Source organism: Hylobates moloch, unplaced genomic scaffold, assembly GCF_009828535.3.
Source record: "Hylobates moloch isolate HMO894 unplaced genomic scaffold, HMol_V3 SCAFFOLD_10, whole genome shotgun sequence".
Classification (NCBI taxonomy): domain Eukaryota; kingdom Metazoa; phylum Chordata; class Mammalia; order Primates; family Hylobatidae; genus Hylobates; species Hylobates moloch.
In genome coordinates, this window is record NW_026652285.1 from 101,798,274 (window position 1) to 101,811,801 (window position 13,528).

A 13,528-nucleotide genomic window follows, 5' to 3' on the forward strand; every position below is an offset into this window, starting at 1 on the left:
CCTCCCCGCTCTCCCCGGCCCTGTCCCGGGAAGGCTGGACCGGCCCGCGGCTTGCCCTTTCAAGTCGGCCTCCCGGAGTCTCCGGAGCCGTCCGAGCACGGGGGCCGCTGGCGCGGACTTCAAAGCCCGTCGCCCCCAGCCAGATCCGGTTGCGGGAGGGGCGGGCGAGCTGGGGAGGAAGGCGGGTTTCGGCGGATTCCCCTTTCATCCCGCGGCTGCAGCCAGGCGCAGACCTCGGGGAGGCCCGGCGCGTCCCCGCTGGGCAAGTCCCTGCAGGGCAGCGACCGGGAACGGAGGGCTGGGGACGCCACGAGGCCGCGCCGCAGGGCGGGGGAGGCCTGAGCCCAGACTGGGGGCTTCGGACCCGCCTGTGGGACCTCAGGCCAGCGCCTACCTGCCGCTGGGCCTCAGCTTTTCTAAATGCCCTACTCTCTGCCCAGGACTCCTCGGCACGGGACCTGTCTGGGGAGGGGCATTCGGGAACATTCAGTGGCCCTTGGACAGCTGAGATAGGAACAGGAAGCTAAGCTGGGAGCCCGGGCTCTCCTTGGGGTACCTGTCCGACCCCACCCATCCCACCGGAGAGGAACCGCTTCCTGCATCAGCCAAGCCCTGCCCGCAGTGTAACCCGTGGTCCAGCCTGGCCTTCTCTGGGCCTCAGCTTCCTAGAATGCTGAGGGGGTGGCGGCTGAATGCCCTCCCTCCGGGTCGAGGTGTAGCGCATCCCTTCTTGACGTCCTGTTTCCCAGTCCCTAAAGTAAGGGTGGAGGGAAATGGCTCTCCCTTTCTGGTGTAACCATAAGGAAGTGGCTGCCTGACATTCTGTAGCGGTCCGCCTGCCCCATCCAAGCCCCACAGAGCCCTATGCGTAGATTAAGGACATCCTTTTTTTAGGCGAACAGCCTGAGGCAGAGGGGGTGTCGCTTGCCCCAGGTCTCAGCTGGCAGGGAAACTGGGACCTGACACAAAGTGCCTTGGGCTTTCCTCCACCTTCCTGCCGATGGTCCCCACTGATTGCAAAACAGTCATAGGTGAGGTGAGTCCAGGCTGGGAATTTGGAAAGCAGACACTGACATAACGTGGGGTTCAGGCACAGGAGTAGTATCAGCCCCGCTTTACAGACCCAGAAACGGACACCGAGAGGTTGCGAGGCCAGCCAAGGGGCAGAGCTGGGTATTGACCCAGATTTTTGGGGCCCCAGAGACTTGAGGTTTAGCCACTGCCTCTGGGCTGAGAGGGGCAGGGCACTTAACTCTGTGTCAGGTCCAGGCTGGCAAGCATCTTGATCAACACAAGAACCCCAGCTGGGAGGTGGTTTTGTAGGAAAGGGGTCCAGATCCAGACCCCAAGAGAGAGTTCTTGGATCTCTCGCAAGAAAGAATTCAGGGTGAGTCCATAAAGTAAAAGCAAGTTTATTAAGAAAGTAAAGGAATAGGCCGAGCATGGTGACTCACGCCTATAATCCCAGCACTTTAGGAGGCCAAGGTGTGCGGATCACGGGGTCAAGAGATCGAGATCATTCTGGCCAACATGGTGAAACCCCATCTCTACTAAAAAATAAAAAAATTAGCTGGGCGTAGTGGTGCACGCCTGTAGTCCCAGCTACTCAGGAGGCTGAGGCTGGAGAATAGCTTGAACCTGGGAGGCGGAGGTTGCGGTGAGCCAAGATCACACCACTGCACTCCAGCCTAGCAACAGAGTGAGACTCCGTCTCAAAGAAGAAAAAAAAAAAAAAAAAAAGAAAGTAAAGGAATAGGCCAGGCACGGTGGCTCACCCCTGTAATCCCAGCACTTTGGGAGGCTGAGGTGGGCAGATCACCTGAGGTCGGGAGTTTGAGATCAGCCTGGCCAACATAGAGAAAGCCCATCTCTACTAAAAATACAAAAACTAGCCAGGCATGGTTGCATGTGCCTGTAATCCCAGCTACTCAGGAGGCTGAGGCAGGAGAATTGCTTGAACCCAGGAGGTGGAGGTTGCAGTGAGCTGAGATCGCACCACTGCACTCCAGCCTGGGCAACAGAGCAAGACTTTGTCTCAAAAGAATGACTACACCACAGAGCAGCGCTGAGGGCTGCCGGTTGCCCATTTTTATGGTTATTTCTTGATGATATGCTAAACAAGGGGTGGATTATTCATGTCTCCCCTTTTTAGACTATATAGGGTAACTTCCTGTCATTGCCATGGCATTTGTAAACTGTCATGGCGCTGGTGGGAGTCTAGCAATGAGGTTGCCATCTTGGTTTTGGTGGGTTTTGGCCAGCTTCTTAACTGCAACCTGTTTTATCAGCAAGGTCTTTATGGCCTGTATTTTGTGCCGACCTCCTATCCCATCCTGTGACTTAGAATGCCTTAACCGTCTGAGAATGCAGCAGCCCAGTAGGTCTCGGCCTCATTTTACCCAGCCCCATTCAAGATGGAACTGCCCTGGTTCAGACACCTCTGACAGTGATATGACCATTGCACAGGCCTGGGACTGAGACACAGAGAAGTGAATGGTGAGGCCAGGCACAGTGGCTCATGCCAGTAATCCCAGCACTTTGGGAGGCCGAGGCGGGTGGATCGCCTGAAGTCAGCGGTTCGAGACCAGCCTGGGCAACATGGTGAAACCCCATCTCTACTAAAAATACAAAAATTAGGCCAGGTGCGGTGGTTCACGCCTGTAATCCCAGCACTTTGGGAGGCCAAAGCAGGTGAATCACCTGAGGTCAGGAGTTCAAGACCAGCCTGGCCAACATGGTGAAACCCTGTCTCTAATGAAAATACAAAAATCAGCCGGTCATGGTGGCAGGCACCTGTAATCCCAGCTACTCTGGAGGCTGAGGCAAGAGAATCACTTGAACCGGGGAGGTGGTGGTTGCTGTGAGCCGAGATCGTGCCACTGCACTCCAGCCTGGGCGACAGAGCAAGACTCCATCTTAAAACAAACAAACAAACAAATTAGCTGGGCATGGTGGCACGCCCCTGTAATCCCAGCTAATCTGAAGGCTGAGGCAGGAGAATCACTTGAACCAGGGAGGTGGTGGTTGCAGTGAGCTGAGATCACACCACTGCACTCCAGCCTGGCGACAGAGCGAGACTCCATCTCAAATAAAAAGTAAATGGTGGGCCCCAGTCTCATGAGAAGTGACTGAGTCAGAATTGGAACCCAGTCTGTCTGGCTCCTATGCCCCTGCACTTGATTTAGAGCTTTGCCCAAAGAGAGCTGTACTGCCTACCCACTCGCACCAAACATTGCATGGTTCCAGAGCCCTGGAGGGGTGTCTCTGCGTGGGGCCTAATCTGTCAAGAGGGGGCAGTTTTAATGGGCCTCCAGCACGATGCTGAATGTACCCAGGCTGGTGGGCTGGGACAAGTGCCCAGGTATCTAGCAGATGCCACCCCAGCCCAGAGAGTTAAAATTCCTCCCTGGAAAATCAGATAATCAAAGAAGTCAAATACCGTGAAATGAATGTGATCCTTGCCAGAAGGCCAGAGGGAACATCTGAGAAAAGTTGCATTGCAAGTGCAGGCATGGGACCCTCCCCCTTGCCGTATAGGCAGGGAAACTGAGGCACGGTATGTGGCAGGGAGATGTTCACAGATAGGATCCCCATCCCTTTGAGCAGCGTTCATTCAGGGCCTTCTCTGTGGCAGCTCTGTGTTAGGGAACTGTCCAGTCTCTGCATTCTTGGAGCTCGGGGGCTACTGAGTATGGTCCGTGTGTGCCAGCAATGCCACCACTGTTCTGTCATGATTGTGGTAAGTGCCACACAAGGAGAACTGTGGAGAGCTGGCTTCATTTGGGAGGGCTTCCCTGAGGAGGTGACATCTGAGACCTGATGTTAAGTGGGAACCCGTGAAGCTGGTAGAAGAGCATTCTGGGTAGAGAGGAGGGCATGTGCAAAGGCCCTGGGGTGTGAAGGAGTTTGGTTCAGGAGCTAAAGGAGAAGCCAGAGGCTTACTGTAGAGTGTGAGGGGAAGCATGGAGGGGGAAGAAGGAGAGAGGAGGGAGGAGGCAGAGGGGCTGGGGCCCTGGGGCTCAGAGGAGTCCCCAGGACTTCAGTGCTGGGGTGCCGGGGGGAGGGACAAGCAGGGGGAGTCAAGGCTGGCAACCAGGAATCCTGCTGGACGGACGTGCTCAGGGACACCCCAGGACTGCAAACCCCAGGAGAGTCCTGACTGGGAACAGGAGAGCAGAGGGAGCAGTCTCCAGTCTTGCTCTAAAGCCTGCTCTGTTCTCTCCTAAAAGAAAAAGGAGATCAAAAAGAAAATTTGCAAGTTAGATTTACCCTCAATTCTATTAAACCACCAAAAACGGTCAGAAAATAATATTAAGGTCTTTTTTTCTTTTTGAGACGGAGTCTTGCTCTGTCACCCAGGCTGGAGTGCAGTGGCATGATCTCGGCTCACTGCAGCCTCCGCCTCCCGGGTTCAAGCAATTCTCCTGCCTCAGCCTCCCAAGTAGCTGGAATTACAGGCGTGTGCCACCACGCCCGGCTACTTTTTGTATTTTTAGTAGAGATGGGGTTTCACCATGTTGACCACACTGGTCTCAAACTCCTGACCTCAGGTGATCCACCTGCCTTGGCCTCCCAAAGTGCTGGGATCACAGGCATGAGCCACCCTGCCCGGCCCATAATATTAGGGTCTTAACTCCACAGATGCTAGAAATTTCAGCCTGGAAGGCCCATGGAGGCCATTCCCTGTCCCCCCAGCATTGGGGATGGGGGAGGGGAGCCAAGAGGCTCTGGGTGAGAAGGTCTGGCCGGGTCTGTTCAGCCAGTGGGCCCCTCCCCATCCTTCTTGGGCAGGCCCCCAGGTAGATCCAGGGGTATCACCAGGTGTGGTCTGGTCCTTCTCAGAAATGCACCGTTTACAGGGATGGGGCTGTTCCTCTGGTAGGATGGACAGCTGCTTGGAGGACGGGGGTGAACATCTTTTTTTTTTTTTTTTTGAGAGGGAGTCTTGCTCAGTTGCCCAGGCTGGAGTGCAATGGCGCAATCTCAGTTCATTGCAACCTCCGCCTCCCGGGTGCAAGCGATCCCGTCACCTCAGCCTCCCGAGTAGCTGGGATTACAGGCACGCGCCACCACGCTTGGCTAATTTTAAAGATATATTTTTAGTAGAGATGGGGTTTCACCATATTGGCCAGGCTGGTCTCGAACTCCTGAGCTCCAGTGATCTGCCCGCCTCAGTCTCCCAAAGTGCTGGGATTACAGGGGTGAGCCACTGAGCTGGCCAGGGGTGAGCAACTCTTATTCCTTGTCTGGGGAAGGAGGGAAAGAGAGTGGAGGGAGAGGAAGGACAGGGAGGAGGAGGGAATCAGAAGAGAAGGAAGCGGGAAGGAAGAGGACAGAGAGAGGGAAAACCAGAGACAAGAGGAGGAGAGAGGAGGCAGGCAGAAGGGAGGGAGAGAAGGGAGAAGAGAGGAAGGGGGAAGGGAAAACAGGGAGGAAGGAGGGAGGGAGACATGAGGGAGTTAAGGGGGAGGGAGGGAACAAGTGGAGAAAGCAAAGGAGAGAGAAGGGAGGGAGGAAGGAGGAGTAAGAAGGGAAGAAGGAGAAAATTAGGGGGTAGAAGGAAGGGGGCAAGAATGTGGAGGGAGGGGAGAAATGAGGGAGGAAGAGGGAGGAGAGCGGAAAGGAGAGAAGAGGAGGGGGAGAAGGAGGGAGGGGAGGAGAGGAGAGGGGAGAGGAAGAGGGAAGGGGGAGGAGGCTGTGCCGAGTGGCAGTCACTGGGAAGGGGTGTCCCCACTGTCTGTCACTTCCCTCATAATGGTATCAGCTCCTCCCCGCTGCTGGCCTTGGGCCAGGGATCTCCAGGTGGTGCCCACCTAATCCTCACAAAAGGACTGGACCTCAGTCACCCAGCTCACCAGGCCCCAAGCCTGGGCAGTTCGCCTGAGGTCTTCCACCCCAGGCCCTCCCTGGGCCTAACCCACGGGTTGACTCAGGAGCCAGGTGCTGTGCGTGTCCATGCATTCATGCATGTGCTCTGTGTGTGTGCGTGCGCACATGTGTGTGGTTAGGAGTGCAGACCTGGGCAGGACTGGCTGGGCTTGGATCCTGGCTTTGCCACTTTCTGGCTGTGTGACCTTGGGTGAGTGACCCAACCTCTCTGTGCCTCAAGTGTGAGGAGTAAATGAGTTAATCAGAGAAATCCCACAGCACAGTGCCTGAAATACAGTTAGTGTTCAACTTTATCTACTATGATTATTATTCCAAAAAGGCTGACCATGAGATTTCTTTAGGAACGGGCTCTAAACTGGAGGAAAGGGTTTGTGGATGGGTCTCACAAGGTCCTAGAAGGGCCTAGAACTGGTTGTAAAGTTTTTGTGGTTGGGTGGGGTGTTTTTCTGGACAAAGCAGGTCCTCAGCTTACACTGTTCTCATGACCCCTCAGGTTGTGTCCCTTGCACCAGGGTGGTGGCACCTCCAGTACTTTGGAGGTTTTATCCCACACAACTTTTTATTGATTATTTTAATTAATTAGTTTATTTTTTAAAGAGATGGTTGTGGGGGGGTCTCACTTTGTTGATCGGTCTGGTCTCAAATTCCTGGCTTCAAGCGATCTTCCTGCCTTAGCCTCCCGAAGTGCCGGGGTTACAGGTGTGAGCCACACACAGCTTTTGAGGGGCTGTTGTCACCTGCCCCCGGCTAGTCAAGACACGACCCAAGTTGTCCTGCAGACCCCATACATGGGGCCACACGTGCTCAGGTAAAGTGAGCCCCTTCACTTGGGAATTCTTTAAAGGCTGAGACAGCAACGCGCTTTGTAACTAAACCAGCGCCCTTCTCCAGGATGGGGAGGCACAAAACCAGATTTCAAAGGCGAGCTTTGGATAAACAAACACAATAAAAATAATGCTTCGAACCCAAATGCTGAACTGAGCAGCAACCCCAGGCATGTTCAGCCAGCTGATGCCCGTCCTCCCTGGCGACCAGACAGGCCCAGGGGGCATTCCAGGAGCCTCAGTGGTACAGCTGGAGCCTAGGAGACCAGGCACCCACATCAGCCCGGCCCTCTCAGCGAGCCACCTGGCCCCACCCCACCCTCCAGGCCTAGCTGGGACTCCCACCAGCTCCATCCTGTGGCTCTGTCAGGCTGAGAGGGTCCATTGCCCGAACCTCACCTGCTGAAGCTGGGGGCTTCCCCATCTGGTATCAGGGAGATTGTAAATCTGTGGTGAGGGGCAGTGCCCGCCTGGGGAACATGAGCCTGCTCCTGGGGGGCCGCTGCAGCTTGGTGAGTTCCAATCCTGGTTCTGCTGTGTGGCCTCAGGACAGTGGCTGCACCTTTCTGAGCCTCATGTAGAAATGGGGATCATCACAGTACCTCCTTGGCTCCCTCCTTGGCAGCCCTTGCAATTAGGGCAGGAGAGAAGCTGTGGGGAGGCCGAGGGGTTTTGGTGAGCACGCAGAAGGACATGGATTCCACTGTGCCAAGGCCAGGCTCTGCGCCTGGACCACCAGAACACCCACACTTGCTGTGGGACTCTCTGGGCTCTGGTTTCTCCATCTATACAATTCAGTGGCCTTGAGAGAGCCTTTTATGATTTCCTGCTTGGATTGTGAAGTGAGAAGCTAAGTGCAGATGAGTGTGTACAATACAGAATGCCTGTGAAATCCACACGAAAATTTGAAAACCACGCAGGCGCACGCCTCCTTGTATATGCACAGAATACCTCTGGGAAGTACACAGGAAACTGGGTTACCCAGTGGGAGGGACCAGGGCTAGGTGAGAGGCCGCGGGAGGGGCTTTCTTCCCACTGGTTTCTTGTTTGTGCCTTCCAAATGCTGTGCCCGAGCATGCTATCTAGTCAATACACAGGTGTTTTTTTTGTTTTGTTTTGTTTTTTTGAGGTGGAGTCTCGCTCTGTTGCCCAGGCTGGAGTGCAGTGATGCAATGTCGGCTCACTGTAACCTCTGCCTCCCGGGTTCACCCCATTCTCCTGCCTCAGCCTCCTGAGTAGCTGGGACTACAGGCACCCGCCACCACGCCCAGCTAACTTTTTGTATTTTTAGTAGAGACGGGGGTTTCACTGTGTTAGCCAGGATGGTCTCGATCTCCTGACCTCGTGATCTGCCTGTCTCGGCCTCCCAAAGTGCTGGGATTACAGGCGTGAGCCACCGTGCCTGGCAGTGTAGGGGTATTTTTAAAGGCCTCTCTGGTTGGGCGCAGTGGCTCACGCCTGTAATCCCAGCACTTTGGGAGGCTGAGGCAGGTGGATCACTTGAAGCCAGGAGTTCAAGACCAGCCTGGCCAACATGGTGAAACCCTGTCTCTACTAAAAATACAAAAATTTCCAGACATGGTGGCACACGCCTGTAACCCCAGCTACTTGGGAGGCTGAGACAGGAGAATCGCTTGAACCCGGAAGGCAGAAGATGCAGTGAGCCGAGATGGCACCACTGCACTCTAGCCTGGGCAACAGTGTGAGACTCTGTCTCAAAAATAAAAATAAAAGTCCTCTCAGAGCTTTGCTGCTCCTGACCTGCCTGAGGCTCGCCCAGCTCCCAGGGAGCTGCCCTGAGGGGTCCTGGGGATCCACGGCAGGGTTTTGGGGTCAGGCAGGACAAAGGTTACTCCTGACTGTCATCTCCAGGGAGCTGCCCACCTGACCAGCCTTGCTCCAGCCCCTCGGCCTCTCTGCCTGGCCGATTCTTCCAGGAGACCCTCTGCGACCCTCTCACAAGCCCTCTGCCCAGCTGTAGCTCAACATTGCCATAATTTAGTGTCTGTGTATGGGGTAGCTACAGTCTGTGGGGCCCAGGGTAAAATGAAAAGCAGGACCCCTCGTGCCTGATGTATTGCAAATTTCAAGATGGCAACCGCACAGCATGAAGCCTGTGCAGGGCCCTTCTAAGCCTGGGGCCCTGTGCGCCTGCAGGAGTCACACACCTGTGCAGCCGGCCCCATCTATGTCTCCCCAATCCAGATACGGGCTCCCCGGGACAGAGTTTGCCAGGATAGCCAGCCTGGACGCACTGGCTATGGCCCTGCCGTCCATGGCCTTGCTGTGCTAGTGGAAATCTAGGCCAGCTTCCCGGAGGAAGAAACCTCAGCCTCAGAGGAGGCAGCTGCTCTGTGCTCCCCTGCACAGCTGCCTGGACCTCCCTTTCTTATATGATTTCTTATCTGGAGCTCAGCTGTGTGACCCTGGTCAAGTTACTTAACCTCTCTGTGGGCTGGTTTCTTGATCTGCGGGATTGGGCCTACTCCCCAGAGACGTGCCCTCCTTCCAGGGGAGGTAAGCTTTAAGCACGGAAGTGTTTCGAGCAGGATCTGCAAATAGCACTTGCTCGATAGCGTTCGTCCTAATTCCTCTGCGATTTCCTGCTGGACTCTGAGCTCCGTGAGGTCAGGGCCCGGGTTCATCTTGCTCTCACGGATTCCTGGTTGCCCTGATTAACGTGGCCAGATAACCAACATGACCAGAACAGCTGTGGGCTGTGTTAGAAGTTACTAGTTACTTGTGGCCGGCCTGGGGAGGTGACGTCCCCTAGAGAACATGCTTCAGGTCACTGAGATGGCTGGAAAGTGTATGGGCCAGGACGTTCCTATTGGAAGATTCTTTTGGGGTTTGCTGCGCTCTTCAGCCATGAGAGAAGTCTTCCCAGAGCCAGGCAGGGGGGCTCCCTGGGAGTTTGGGGGCATCACTGAAGCCCCCTCAGCTGCCAGGTGCAGTAAATAAGCCAGGGCAACATTGGTGGGTGAGTCTTTAAGGGTGCCCGGGCTCCATGATGGCAGAGACAGAGGAGCTGCTCCCGGCTGCCTTGCTTGGGGTCTGAGTCTGACTGGGAGGATCCAGAGCCCTAGAGACACCTGGCCCAGCCTGGTGAGTCCAATCCCTCCCAGACACCATCCAGCATCCAAAGCTGGCTCCGATGGGTCGAAACAGCAGTGAGCATCCCCCTTCTTGGTGCTGTTCATAGGGGAATGTTGAGGCTTGTGGGGCTGCCCAGAGGTGGTGTCACATGTCCCCATGGAAGGGTTTCACTGCCTCCAACAGGAAGGGGCAGACCATCTGTCACTTAGGGTGTATTTGGGAGGGAAGACAGAAGGACCCAGAGAGGCAGAAATGATGGGAGAGGGTGGGCAGGTGGTGGGGGTGGGGTCGAACAAATGGCCCCGATAAAGGCAGAGCAGCTGGAATGAGCGCTGGGCAGCCCCACACGGCTGGGAGGCAGGGTGTGTGGTGTAGTGTGTGTGTGTGTGGTGTGGTGTGTGTGTGTGTGTGTGTGTGTGGTGTGGTGTGTGTGTGTGTGTGGTGTGGTGTGTGGGGGGTGTGTGTGTGTGTGTGTGTGTGTGTGTGTGTCTATCTTGGCTAGGGGAACACCAGCCCTTCCCTCTGCCTGCTCAACAGCCCTTCCATGTCTGTTTCCTCCCCTGGTGCATGCTGAGAATTGCATCACCAGCCTTCCTGTGGGACCCGAAAGGCAGTAGCAGTCACTTGCCTTTCCCTGTGTTCCTCTGTGTTCTGACCACGCCCCCACCTGGCTGCTGTCAGAAAGCCCAGGTGTCCACCCCATGCCCTGCACAGAGGATTGAGGTCCTGCTCTCTGCTCCCAAGGCCTCCCATCCCAGCACTTGTCACTGCATCCTGGAACTGCCCAATTTGAGCGACGTTCCCCATGACGCTAGGCTCCCAGGGGCGGGGCTGCCCAGGCAGGTACCCACTCAGGGCCCAGCACGGGTGTGGTACTTGGCTGAGTCTCTTTGGGCTGCTTAACAGATGACCAGAGCCTAGACGGCTCCGAAGCAACAGAGTGTATTCCTCCCAGGCTGCAGGCTGGCAGTCCGAGATCAGGGCGCTGGCGTGGTCAGGTTCCGGTGAGGGCCCTCCTCCGGGTTGCACACTGCTGGCCTCTTGCGGCATCCGCACAAGGAGGAAGGGGCAAGGCCTTTCTGGGGCCTCTTTTTCTTTTCTTTCTTTTTTTTTTTTTTTTAGACAAAATCTTGCTCTGTTGCCCAGGCTGGAGTGCAGTGGCATGATCTCGGCTCACTCACTGCAACCTCCGCATCTTGGGTTCAAGTGATTCTCCTGCTTCAGCCTCCCCAGTAGCTAGGATTACAGGTGCCCACCACCATGCCTGGCTATGTTTTGTATTTTTAGTAGAGATGGGTTTTTAGTATGTTGGCCAGGCTGGTCTCGAACTCCTGACCTCAGGTGATCCACCCACCTCGGCCTCCTAAAGTGCTGGGATTACAGGCGTGAGTCACAGCGCCCTGCCTCCGGCCTCTTTTATAAAGGCAGGAATTCCACATGTGACGGTCCACCCTCATGACCTGATCACCCCTCAACGGCCCCACCTCCTCAAACCATCACATCAGACCTGGGGTTCCAGCATATTAATTTTGGGGGGACACGTTCAGTCCATAACAGAGCTGAATGAGCCGCCTGCAGAATGGCAATCGGCCCGTGGGGCAGCTCCCATCCCTGGAGCCCCACTTGGGGCTGGCTTCCCTTGGGCCTGCATCTACAGCGCTCCCTGGCTCCTGGCTCCTGGCTCCCCCCTCTCCCTCCCACCAGGCTCCTGCCTGGAGCCAGCGCCCTCTTCCCCACTCCAGTCGTGGGTCCTGCCCACCAGCCTTGAGGCTTCCAGCTCCTTCCGGACCCTGTGCACCTGCCTAGTTCCACCCTCTCCAAATAAACGCCTCTCCTTCCTTGACCTTGCCCTGTTCCTCCCTGCTCCGAGGTGCCCCATGTGCGGCACGAAGAAGCAGCCTCCACAGGACTGCGTTCAGCGGGAGACGGGGCTTCCCCGTGAAGAGGTGCTGAGTGCGAATGCCCACTCCAACACCTGGTAACTGTGTGATCTTGAGAAAGAGTTGAGCCTCTCTGGGCCCTGGCTTCCCCAACAACCAAAGGCTCTCTACAGAGAGCGGCTTAGGAGAGAGCTCCTGTGTGTGCCACCGAGGGCTCTGCTGGCGCAGGACATCTGTAGGACCAGTTCCAGCTCCAGTCGGCACCGCCAGCACGCCCAGGTGAGACCGCCTGAGCCCTCAGGGTTTCAGTGTCCTTATCAGCAAACGGGCTAAGGAGGCAGCTTGCAGGGGTGCAGAGGCGTGGGGAGGTGGGGACACCTAGAAAGGGGCAGTGACCTGCCTCACCTAGCTCTGCCTTCTGCCTTGGGTCAGAGTCATTCCTCCCCCGCCACCCAACTAGACCGGGCTCCCACTCGCCCCTGCCCTGGCTGGTCACAGGACTGCCCATGGCCAATGGCAGGGGTGGGGGTGGGGGGTGCGCCTGCCTTGATCCCAGCTGCTCAGATGGGTCTGAGTTGGGGGGAGCAGAGCTTTCCTGGCCTCCCCGACATGCTGCTTCCTGAAGCCCAGGAGGGGCAGCCACCCACACCACAACTCCCCCACCCCCGCCAGCCCTGAGTGGAAATGCCCCATGGAAAAGGGCCCTGTTGGGGCCCCTGGGGAGGCCCCCAGTCTGGGGTCTCTGCCAAAGAGGGTGAGAGATGGGCCCCCGGAGGGCCCCCGGGGAACAGCTGGGAATGGGTCCATCCCCTGAATGCCTCGCTCCCTCTCCTCCTCATCCCCTCCTTGGTCACCCCAAGTTCATGGTGGGGGACATGCTGGTGCACAGACAAGTGGCTACAGAGGGCCAGGGGGAGGCGTCTGGGCCTCCAGGGCAGCAGGTGACCCCGAATGTGGGGGCTGCGGTTCTGGGAGACCCCGTGAGAGGCCGTGTATGTGTGAGGTAGGCCTGTGTGCACCGGCTGTTTGTAGGGCAGGAGTCCGTGTATGTGTGTGGTGTGTATGTCTGAAGGGGGTGTCTGTGGGGCGTTGTTTTGTCTGTGTACCGTGTGGGTGTGGCCCTGTGGTGTGCCTGTGTGTGTCTCGGGGTGCGTATCTCGGTGGTGGGTGTGAGTGCCAAAAGCGGCGGGACTGAGGCTTCCGTCCTCCGTCTGTGGTCTGCGGGGAGGTAGCGGGCAGCGCTGAGAGCGGACAGGAGCGCTGCGGGATCCCGGCGCCTTGCGGGCCGAGCCACAGGGGAGAGGTGGAGGGGAAAGCGGGGAGGAGGGAAGGGGAGGAGGAGGGGAAAGGGGGAAGGGGAGGGATCAGCGGGAGGCGGGGGCCAGGTCTCCCTGCAGGCCCCGCCCAGCCCCCCCCCCGCCACCGGCGTGGTGCCCCCGGCGCGGGCAAGGGCGTGGAGTCCGGGGTCGCGGGGGGGCAGCGGAGGCGTCGAGACCCGCCCCGGGCGCTCCACGCGGACTGCGGCTTCAGTGCTGGGCGCTGCCGCACGGCTACAAGCCTAGCAATTTTGGGCTGAACAACAAAAGCGAGAGAGAGGGAAGTTGGGGGGCGGGGGCGGCGCGTTTCCCCCCACCCGCCAGGGCCGGCCGCGGGCTCGGAGCAGGTGCCAGGAGGTCGCGCGGCCGGAGCGGGGCTGTGCGGAGCCAGCAGCGCGGAGGCGGAGGCGGGCGGGCGCGAGCGCCGCGCGAGGGGAAAAGTTTCTGACCCTGGAGCGACAGGCTGAGAAGTTTCGGCCGCGCCAGGCGGCGCCAAAGCCAGGCCAACACTGCCCCCGCGTGG